This window comes from Neltuma alba, unplaced genomic scaffold, assembly GCF_004799145.2.
Source record: "Neltuma alba isolate B1F8T4 unplaced genomic scaffold, ASM479914v2 tig00002821_pilon, whole genome shotgun sequence".
In the NCBI taxonomy this organism is placed as follows: Eukaryota; Viridiplantae; Streptophyta; class Magnoliopsida; order Fabales; family Fabaceae; genus Neltuma; species Neltuma alba.
Genome location: NW_021633029.1, coordinates 1 through 11,997, shown reverse-complemented (window position 1 = coordinate 11,997; position 11,997 = coordinate 1). Strand labels below are relative to the sequence as shown.

At 34.3% G+C, this 11,997-nt stretch overlaps 1 long non-coding RNA gene across 1 annotated transcript; it reads right to left on the bottom strand.

The window, feature by feature from the left end:
- Positions 1-7,118: 7,118 nt before the first annotated feature.
- LOC114739215 (uncharacterized) lies at positions 7,119-11,703 on the bottom strand. The gene is made up of 4 exons (XR_003739587.1): positions 11,564-11,703; positions 11,410-11,469; positions 8,245-8,342; positions 7,119-7,760 (listed from the first exon to the last, which is right to left on the bottom strand). It is a non-coding gene; the product is annotated as an uncharacterized LOC114739215 (long non-coding RNA).
- Positions 11,704-11,997: the final 294 nt, after the last annotated feature.

Sequence of the window (11,997 nt, the reverse complement as noted above, 5' to 3'; positions counted from 1 at the left end):
TCTATCGTTTAAAAAAATATTTTGATTTGAATGAATTGATAATTTGTAATATCATTAAATATTTTAAACATACATAAATTTAAATATATAAGGTTTTAGTCCATTTTCAATGATTTCATTATAATTTTAGATTATTTAAATGCATTTCTAAATTATTTAATAATTTGATATTTTTCATATATACTAATTATATGTATATAATATTATTTTAAATTAATTATTGCATCACCGGTCTGACCAAACGGTTCAACCGATCCGACCGATTGAACCATGACCCGTTGATCTTTTCGGCTCGACTTCCGGTCCGGCTTTTAAAACATTGATAAATAGTGCTTGGCTTCTCTCCTTTGTTTAATTCCTCCGCTACCTATCTGCTGCTCAAGAGGGTACCGTTTTCCATCCTTTGGGAATTAGACGGAATTGGATTCTCTCCACTACCCTCCCATCCTCTTCCCCTCCACTACCCTTCTTTTCTCTTCACAACCATGGGATCAAAAGTCCAATGGTCCAGATTTAACATCTTATAAAAATAATATTATTAAAAAATAAATAAATAAATTTAAACTATTAAAATTTAGTCTGAACAATTTACAATTGTAATAAAAAAAATTAAAAAAAATTTGCTCTATAATAACAATCTGTAGTTATGAACTGTCAATATTAGATTTTAACAGTTTAAATTTATTTATCTATTTTTTATCATAATATTTATTTTTATAAAATGTTATAAAATATTAAATCCGGACCATTGGAGTTTTGATCCAATGGTTGTGAAGAGAAAAGGAGGGTGGTGGAGGGGAAGAGGATGGAAGGGTAGTGGAGAGAATCCAATTCCCAGACGATCCTCTGCAGCGTTCATAAACCACTAAAAGTTGTAATAAAATTTATGAAACAGCATCAAGCAAAAAAACAAAAAGCAAAATAAAATGAAAATGAAAAGGGTGGGCGCACATAATATGCTCATAACCTATTATTTATGACTAATGTGAATGTCATTAGATAACATATAAGTCATCACAAAATGCAAAATAAAAAAAAGATTATTTATAAAAATAAAATAATGAAATAAAATTATTTCATTATCAACATAATAAATTTTATTATGCTCATAACAGTCTTTTTACTTTGTTTAGGTCCGCGTAACAAATTTATTATGCTGACAATCATCTTCTTGCATTTATATAATATGTATTATAATTGATTTTGATTTTATTTAAATCTATGTAACAAAATTTATGTTAAATGAGATCCATATCATCAGCTACTACTAGTATCATTTCTCTTACAAATTAGTCATGAATAACAGATTATAAGCATATTATGTGCGCCTACCCTTTTCATTTTTATTTTATTTTGCTTTTTGTCCTACTCCTGATGCTGTTTTGAAAATTCTATTACAGCCTTTAGTGGCTTATGAAAGCCAGAGAGGATGAAAAACAGCACCGTCTTGAGCAGTAGGAGAGAAGCCAAATGCATATAAATAAGGGGTTAACATTGTAACTTATGTGAAGTTTTGGTGTAAGTATGAAGCCTATTCAAATTTCTAAATTTCCTCTAATCTTTTTTTTTTTTTGGTGAAAGAAATTCCCTCTAATCTTTGTTTCCTAATAATCCTGATCTCTCCTCTTTTGTATTCATACTCTTTTCCTAATTATGTATTCTAGTGGTATCATAAGATGTTCCTTATTATTGCGAGACACCTCCAATCTTCTTAACATTTGTGCGACTCGGGCAGACAAGAGTTGAACCTATTCTTCTAAAATTCAAATCCTATCAACATTTTGTTTTTCCATGTGATATTGTGCAAATTATAAGCGTATGAAGTGCATAAAGAAGGAAAGAGGCTCTAATATCACTCATATATAATTAAGGAAAGAATAGAAACAGAAGAGAGGAAGAAAGAGATGGGAGAATATTAAGAAATAAAGGAGATTTAAAAATCTAAATAGGCTTCAAAATTATAACATATAATATGACTCAAACTAATTAATTTCCTAATTAACTACTTATCAAAGGCACAAGAGAAATTAGTTTGATTAAAAATTATTTATTTCATTTTCTAATATCAGCATTATTTTTATTTTTAATTAATTGAGTCAATTTTGTTAGATATGATGATTAGTTTTGATGATATCAAATAATAGCGCAAAAAGTTTGCATAAATTATTTATCATATTTTGACTAACTACTGTACTTAATATCTTGTGTAGGTTCCTTAAGAAAAGAAAAGAGTTATATGTTAAACTTTGAGTTATGAAGATATGATCAAAAGGAAGAAGAAGAAGAGAGATTGAGAAAAGAAGAACATACAAGATCAAATGGAAATATCAAGATTCAAATTCATAGATTTGACATTGGAGGTTGCTAAGCTAAAATACACAAACAGAAAGTTATACCATCGTATATTAATTCACCCTTCATATAAATATTAAAAATAAGCTTCAGAGATAATTTTCATGGGCATTGATCGATCAACAACTCGATCAGACACTTATCGATCAATTTATCAAGTAAACATACACTCTGTTATGTTATGTTCTTCATCAGCTCTGATATAGGTTTGCTATTTCTCTAATATCTCTTAAACCACACATCCGCTTAAGGTGAAACTTGATTCATATGAAACTAGACTCAAAACACAGTTCATAGACACCAAGATCAGCTCCAAAAAGTTTCATAGGAGAGAGATATGTTGTTTGAAACATTGCAGTTGGGTTTAACACCTTTATTCTGACCTTCAGTCACTATGATGAAGACAACTTTGTGGCTACAATGAATTTTGGGATGGCTCTTGTTGCATTAGAAAGCACACTCAAAGAGCTTTCTGGGCATAGGTCATTTGCAAAATTTGGAGTTGAATTGGAAGATTCATGATCACTCAAAGTTGACTTTCATTTTGCTTGAATCAGAATTTGAATTGATTGGAGCAAAGACCAAAAGTTCTACATAAATTGATTAAGCTCTTGAGAAACATGCTACTCAAACATGTTATTGAGTAAAAGCACTAGAAGAAATGAGAAAATGAAAAGTCATTACCAGATGTTACTCGAGCCTAATCAAGCAACTACATACTCGATCACTTTATTGAGTTCCTGGTACTATCTCTTCAATTTTTCTCTTTTATCTTCATATGCATTACTAAGGTGCTCAAACTATAATCTATCTTTGAAAATCTGAAAGCACAAGTAATTAATAACATTATCAATTAAAGGTTAATCAATAAAGTTATCAAGGTATTGAGGAATATTTTATTTTCTACATCTGAAACTTTATCGATAACATCATTGATAACACTAGTTGAGCATAAGTTGTTGCAGCAAATTATCGATCATTTAATCAATAATTTATTGTTTGATAAACTGTCAGAAAAGAGCCATAAAATCACCTAATCGATAAAGCTGTTATCGATGAAAGCCTTCCACTGTGGACCGAGACTACGCAAAGGTAGAACACCATAGAAACTTCGCTTACTTTATCATAAACCTTGATTTTGCTACGCTCACTCAGATAAATGGTAAAGTCTCTCCATTTGCTTAATATTCTGAACAATTCTTCTTTTATTGATCACTTAATCAATTAGACCTTTATTGATAACTTGTTCGAATATTATACATCATCTTACTTCTGGTTAATCGATAAAGTGTTATGTCAAAAGCATTCGATCAAAATCTTTATGGATCAATTGATCGATCAAACATTTATCGATCATTATCTTCACTGCATTAACTTATTTTGAACCATTTTTTTTATCACTTGATTGATTATTGGTTTATTGATTAAATGATTGATCATCCAATTTTCTGAAACTTCTGTTTCACATAACGTGATCGAATAAGGTTTTTCCTGGCCTTTCTGAAATAAGTTTTCAACGATAATTTATTGATCAGTTAATCGATTAATCTTTAATCGATCATTTACTCGATCATCGTATATTTTGTGACTACACTATGAAAATCTTTGTTAAACTTTTTTATCTATAAGTTTTCCTATCAACCATTTATTGATAAAGTATTTGATCAATACACTTTGAAATCATATTTCTCTTATACTTAGCTTTATCGGTAATATGATCGATCAAACATTTTTTTGATTATTGAATCAATTCATTTCATAACAGCTATTCACGATGTTCTTCAAAATCTTTCATCTTTTTATCTTTAAGCTTTTCTCAGCCTTCTTTTTACACATAACTCTCTATTGAAAGGATATGAAGGCAAATATAACTTGAAAAAGTTTATTCTTGCATAAATCATTTATGGCTCACTGTATTCATGTTTCACTATTTATCGATCAATTGTTCTATCATTAAATGATCCATAAATTACTCAATAAATGCATACATCTGTTAAGTCTATTTCTCCTGTAATTAAGCAATAATATGATCGATCAAGGCATCGATCAAGTAAGTTCATCTTACTTTTTGAATATCTGAATATCTGATGATTGATTCCATGTTTTTCAACTTATTGTTTCTACGATTATCATATATTTATCACTTGATTTGAGAAAGATTATTTTAGGTAAAGAGCTACAACAAATTTATGATGTGAAGAATCGACTTTTGTCAGGAGCTTCCAATAGCTAGTTTCAACGGTCATATTCTTCGAGCCAAACAGGAAGAAGATGCTCAACGGTCAAATACCCAACATCATCTATAAATAGAAGAGCATTCAAAATGAGAAAAGAAAGAAGAGTCTGAGCTTACAATATCAAATGCTAAAATACCGAATCAACATATTCTCATTTAGAGCTCCGAGAGAAAACCCCCTTTCTTTGTACTTCAAAAACTATAACTTATGTATTTGTAAGATAGAGAGGAGAGTTTCTCAAACATGCTTAAAATTCATCTATCACTTCTTTGAGAGAAGAAATATTCAATCTTCATTATCATTATCAGATTGTATCCCTACAATGTGTAAGGGAGAGTATTTACCTCAGTGTAAGGTTGCTATTGAATAGACTAATTAGTCTAAGGATTGTAAGTAGCATCACAAATGCCCGAATCAAACTTGTGGTTATAGTGGTTCTCAAGTACCCATGTTAAACTTGAGAGAGATAGTGGATTGAAAATCTCAGGAAGAGCCTAGGGAGTGAACGTAGGTCAGTGAGGACCGAACCAAGATAAATCACAGTTTGCATGCTCTCTTCCCTTACTTTTTTATATTTCTAGCTAAACCATTTTACTACTGTGATTATGCTTATGTCAATTCATGGTTTATATGCTCATAATTTCTTATGAATTTCATTACATTGCGAAAAGGTTTTTAATTTTAATTAACACCCAATTCACCCTCCTCTTGGGTGATCAGCTATTTTTACAAATTTGAATCGGTCAATTGAAGATAAGAGGTCACTATTTATGATAGAGGTCCACTAGCATTAATTTTCTAAACATTAGACAAGTCTTTCCTATTTTTTAAATGCTTTTCAATTATATTTTTAATCCTCTAGTTAGCTCAATTCTAGACTAGTATGTGACTGAATATGTATTGCTTATTTTATTAAATATTCTCCTCAACCATTAAATTTTATAGAATATTAGCAGTGTTTTGTTCTCATTTTATACTTTCAAGATTGTACATACCATCATAACACACAACTTATGATCTTAACCCTTCATTTATACCACATGACTCGTAACTTATCATGTATGGTGCTAACCATCCCAAACTGACTAACCAACTAATCTCCATTTGTTTATTATTACCACTATTACTATTACTAACAGATAAAATATGAGGAAGGTTATTGTAATCTTACCCCTTTATTTATACAATATGATTCGTAACCAATGAACAAAAAACCGACCCGAACCGGCCGGTTTAGACCGGAAACCTATGAATCAGCCACTGATTCGGTTTGGTTCATCAATAAAACTGGTGGGAGATCAAACCAAAATAAACCGAAACAAACTGGCATCAAACCGGAAAAACTGCCAGTTAGGTTGGGTTGTTCGGATCATTGCTAAAAAAATCGCTCAAGGAAAAAAAAACATAGAAATCTGATGAAAAATAAAAGGTTAATGGATAAAGAAAGACAAGAGAGGAGGAAGAAGAGAGCCGAAAGGAGGAGAGGTAGAATACCTGTCAAATCTGAAGGAAGAAGAAATGAAGGTGAGAAGGAGAAAGAAGGACAGTGTCCGAGAGGAAGAGGCAGGAGCTTGCAATCATTTTTTGCAGTTAGAAGGTAGAGCCTGAGGTTGTTTTCCCTTTTGAAACATAGAAGAAGAAGAAGAAGAAACTACTATACATGAAAATGGTAGAATTCTTCAAAGAGAGAGAGAGAGAGTGGCGGAAGGAGACAAATGAATTTGAAAAAGAAAAGAAAGAGGAGAAAGAGATGAAGGAAGGGTTTAGAGAGAGAAAAAGAGGGAGAACCATAGAAGAAGAGACAAATGAATTTTAAAAAAGAAAAGAAAGAGAAAAAATTTGAAAGGTGCCGTATGCCTATGCCGTGGAACTAAAAAAAATTGAAAGGATAGGGAGACTTAGCATGCCTGTCAGTGTTTCTCTTATTTCTTTCGTTTTTTAAAGACTTGTATTTAATTTTTTTTATCTATTATCATATATAAATACATATTATATAATTATATAATTGATAAAATAAGATGAAAGTCTGGCCAAATTTCGTAGCTTTTTTTATTTTTCACAGTGATATTATTTATAAATTTTATTCTATTTTAATGTTATGAATTAAATTATATTATTTTAATATGATTGGTTTGATTCCATTCTAACCCTAGTCAGACCAGTAAACCTTAACCCACTGTCTCAACCGCTTTGATTTCCGATCCGGTTTTTGTTCCTTACTCGTCACTAAACATGTACGGTGCTAACCATCCCAAACTGACTAACCAAGTAATCCCCATTTATTTATTTATTACTACTACTACTATTAGATGACAGACACGAGGGAGGTCCACCGTAGGGGGTAAAAAACTCATCTAGGAGCCGTAAAATGAAGTCGTCATACACGGTATTAAATGAGAAATGAGAGATCCTCTCTTCTTTTTGTCAAGCATGACAACGTAAGCTAACCCATTTTTAATATAAATTCCTCGTTTATATTTCAACTGAACCCATTTTATTAAATGAGTCGCGCGTGCCAAGGAGCTCGAATCGTTGAAAAATAGGATGAAAGTAATAAACCACTCAGACATAAAAGCTGTTGGGAAACCCCCCATGGGATTCTCAAAGCAATAGACTTGGGGGCTTCTCAAGTAATGATACTAATATGATTCACGTAATGTTACAAACCCTGGCGTCCCTCCATTGTTCAGAGTCACGCCACGTGAGACAACTTTGTGCCAAGGACAGGACCAAAACATATCCCATGAAATACTTCCAAGTGACAAGAAAATTAGAAATATATATAGAGACAGGCCTTAACAAGAAGAAAGACCCACCCTCTTCAAAAGATTACAGATTTGGACATGGACGCTTGCTACCGCTGTGCCAAAACTCACGTGTTTTCCATATATGCCTATGCCTATGCCTATGCCTCCTATGCATACTCAAATTGCATAATATCAACCGCTACCCTCTTTCCTCACTCTAAATGAAACTTAGTAGTCATGAGAAGAAATGAATGGAATACACGATTAGGAAGAGCCATTTATTGGTTGGGAAGAAGCTGCCTCCGGCAACCAATTCCAGACTTTCACTTGACCTGTTCCATCACCGGTGAAGAATAAACCACCAGGACCAACCTCAATAGCTCGAACCTCTTGCTTTGTAAAAATCTTGCCTCTCTCTGCGAAGCTGCACAAGAAATGGGTCGTACAAAGTGATCAATTCAGAAATAGCTCAACCTCCCCAATGAAAAAACGACAAAGTTGACATGTTCATCAATTCATAGTGATTTAAGGTCTCGTTTGGTATGAAGTATTGAAAATGAAAAATAAGATTGGAATTGCAATTGAGAAAAATCATTAAAATAGTATTTAGCATAAATAATTACCTATTACATGTAATTAAGCAAACCTATAGAGGTGAGATTGAGAAATACCACTTTCCCCCATGGTATTCCCCAATCCCACACATATGGGTTTGGCTAATCTCATATAACAAGCAATCTCTTATACTAAATACTCTCTTAACAGATTTGCTCAATCTCAATCCCTAATTTTTAATGCATCATGGAGGTTGGCATAAGATGGGTGTGGCTAAGCATGTCCAAGGGAACATTATGGAAATGGAACTAAGGGAAAAGTAAAATAATAAAAGTTGGGAGACAATTACTTACGAAGGCAGATCATAGAGGTGTACAGTATTATTGTTGCAAGAGCACAGCAAAATGGGCTTGCCTTGTGAATCATGCATCCCACAGAGTTTAATTACACCCTGAGACAGATCATACCAACATCCTCATCACAAACATAAACTAAAATAAATATAATGACATTGTGAGAAAGCAGTGAGAAGGTGAATCTGAGAACTATTATTAGTCACTGAGAGTACAAGCTGATATATAGGTGCATATGACACAGTGACTAGAGTATGTTGCAACAAGGTACAAACTAACAGTTTAACTAACTTCATAAATAACTCATAATACTTAACATCTTCCCTCAATTTGAACTACCCTTTTGTGACACCCCTCATGCCTAGATATTGTTGAAACTGAATAAAGGAGCACTGCAGAAGGGCTTTAGTTAGTCCATCTGCTACTTGATCAACAGTTGGAATATAACAGACTAGAAATTCTTTCTTGATGACTCTCTCGTATAACATGGAGATCCAGCTCCATATATTTGGTTCTAGTATGTAAGATGGGATTGGCAGGTCATCATTACTGTCCTCAGATTGTCATTTAACAGGTGCTGGTCGACAAAGATTCACATAAAGCTCTTGGAGAAGTGACCTGATCCACAAGACCTCAGTCACAACTGAGGCCATACTTTGATATTCAGCATCTGTGCTAGAATGAGCTAGTATTGCTTGTTTCTTTGACAATTTAGTAATCAAGTTAGAGCCAAAATAGATATAGAAGCCTTTAGTACCAAGTCTGTCATTGCAACTGAGGCCCAATCAGGCATCACAATAAGCTGTTCTATTGAGACAAGGCTGTAAAACCATCCCATAAGTAAGTGTGCCAGCCAAACAGCGAAGAATGCATTTGATTGCCTTCCAATGAATCAACAGAGGGTTCTGACAAATTTTATTGACAGCAAAACTGACATCTGGACAAGTGAGAGTGGCATATTGATGAGCTCCAACAATGTGAGTGATAAAGCTGTGGATTATCCATAACATCAGCGCCATCCTTCCAGAGTTTTTTCAAATCCTAGAGTCATGGTAGTGACTACACTATTGGCATTACTCATTTTAGCACCAGCCAAAAGGGCTGAGATATTTAGTTTGAAATGGCTGTATATCGCCATCTTGGCAACTTTTGACTTCAATGCCTAAAAATCAGTTCAAGGTGCCAAGATTTGAGTCAAAATCCATCGTCCAAGTCAGTAATTAGATGACGAATGCAGGAATGAGAGGAACCAGCGATGATCAACAAACACAAGTAAACACAAGCTCACTTGAGGTAATTTGGATAGAGAGGGATAGGGGCGGGGGAAGATCACATCTGCTTGACACAAAGCCAGATTTGGTGAGAACCCTTCCTAAGCACTCAAACCAAGGTCGTGGAGCCTGTTTGAGCCCATGTAATGCCTTGTTCAGTCTGCACACCAGGGATTTGTCTCTGCTTTCAAAACCAGGAGGTTGAACCATGTAACCTTCCTCCTTCAAGTAACCATTCAAGAAGGCATGATTAACATCAATCTGATATGCCATTTCTGAGGAATTGCAATTCTTAGTACAGAGCAGATAGTGACAGGTCGAATCACAAGACTAAAGGTCTCACGAAAATCGTAGCCCTCTTGCTGATGGAAACCTTTGGCAACTAGATGGGCTTTATACTTGCGAGCAGAGGTGACAAGATTTGTCTTTCTTCTAAAGATCCATTCATCCAGCAGCCAATTGCCTTGCAAATTTGGAGGCAAGGGAACTAGAGACCATGTACCATTCCTTTGAAGAGCAGCAAACTTTTCTTCCATTGCATTGCGCTAATAAGGAGATTGAAGGGCTTCTTCAGGACCATCCAACTGGAGTCAACAACGGCATCAAGTGCCTTAGGAACTTTTTATCATTGGATGAGAAGAGGTGGTGCGAGTAGCAAGAGCAACAAGTGGAGGAGAATTAGATGGAGGACTAGAAGAGGAAGGTGTAGGTGGGGTAGGCAATGGGTTTGTAGATGGATCGGATGATGATGAAGTATCACGGTGATTTGAGGAGGGAGCAGAAGCAAAGGGGGTAAGCTGGATAGTGAAGGAGAGTCAATTAGTAAAGGAAGAATAGCAGAGAGTAGAAGCTTCTAAAATAGATCTGGCGGTCATAGGAGAGATTTGCAACAAGGTTAAATATGGGAATGTGCTATCATTAACATATCTCAAACAATGCAAATCCTCAAACAGAGCCAGACATTTTTAACCTTAGTGCATAGGGCTAGGCCCAAGAAATCACGTTTTGTTCACTTAAATTCAAACTGAGTTGTAAGGCAGAGTAAAATGAAAACACATTTTGTTCAGAGAGACGGAATGAGCAAAGGCAAGATCATCATTCTTGTACTAAAAAGAGGGAAAGAACGGAAGAGTCAAGGAGAGACGCTGTGGAAAGATCAGAGGCTCTTGATACCATGTGAGAAAGCGGTAAGAAGGTAAATCAGAAAACTATTATTAATCACTAAGAGTACAAGCTTCTATATAGGTGCATGTGACCTACAGTGACTAGAGTCTGTTACAACAAACTATAACAGTTAATTAACTTAATGACTAACTCATAATACTTAATAGACATTAACCATTTTTTCTAAAGACTCCACCTAGCCTCAAATCATGCATAAGTATCTATAGATTACACCAACATGAAGATGACACATATCAAAACAAGATACTCAAGATAAGAAAAGGTCCACGCTCTGAATATATTATCTTCCTTTACCACGTTGATGCAGCGACAAGAATGCCAATATGGTCGCATGGAAACAAAAAGGTGGGACATAAACTTGTTAATAATAAATGGAACATAAATTTTTGTGACATACTGAACCAAACCATATGAGTAATCTAGGCATTATAATTTCATAGACATAATAGGCATAAGCCTTTGTAATCAATTTCCGCATCATACACATACCAAAATTGGTTGTCTTCGTTGCCGAAAATTCATTTCTTAACTGATAAGATTGACAACATGTGTTTACAATAGCTATACGTAAAAGTAGTTTTTCCTTAATGCAAATGGGATAGAAATTAGGAAGTTGTTTCCCTAAGACCACGAGGTATCATAGATAGTTCCAATTCAAATTAGACCAAGTAGGGTTAAATATAAAAGAGAAAAATGAACTCATACATACATCTTCCTCATTGTGAGTATAAGTAACTTCCAAGTTCCCACTTTCTGTAGCTACCCAAACCTGCACACAAAAACAGATGAAGCCAACAAAAATTAAATCCACAAAGTTAAAAAGCATACAGAAAATCAGCAGATAATGTGAAAGTTGACCCAACCTTTACTGTGTGTCCAATGAACCAGATAAAAGAAACTGGTCCCAGCAAAGAACAGACATCACAACTGAAGTATGCCCAGTTAAAGTCTGCAAACACTGCAATGTCTCAAGGTTCCAGACCTGCAGACAGAAATCAGCAAGAAGAAACGAATGGCATTATCGCAACAGATCAATTCACACTATCACATTGGTTTAAGGACTACAAAGCAAAGCAAACACGAAGATTATGCTTCTGACAGAATGCTTACAACTTTGTAAACTTACTCTTATTGTTGTCCATGAACCTGAGTAGAGCCTATTTGCTCCAACAACAAATGAAACAACAGGACCAGTGTGACCCTTAAGTGATGTAACAGGCTCAAAAGAGTTAGTAGCCGCATTGAACTTCCATGCCAATATAGACCCCTCATGCAAGAAAAGTACTTCACTTGCCAT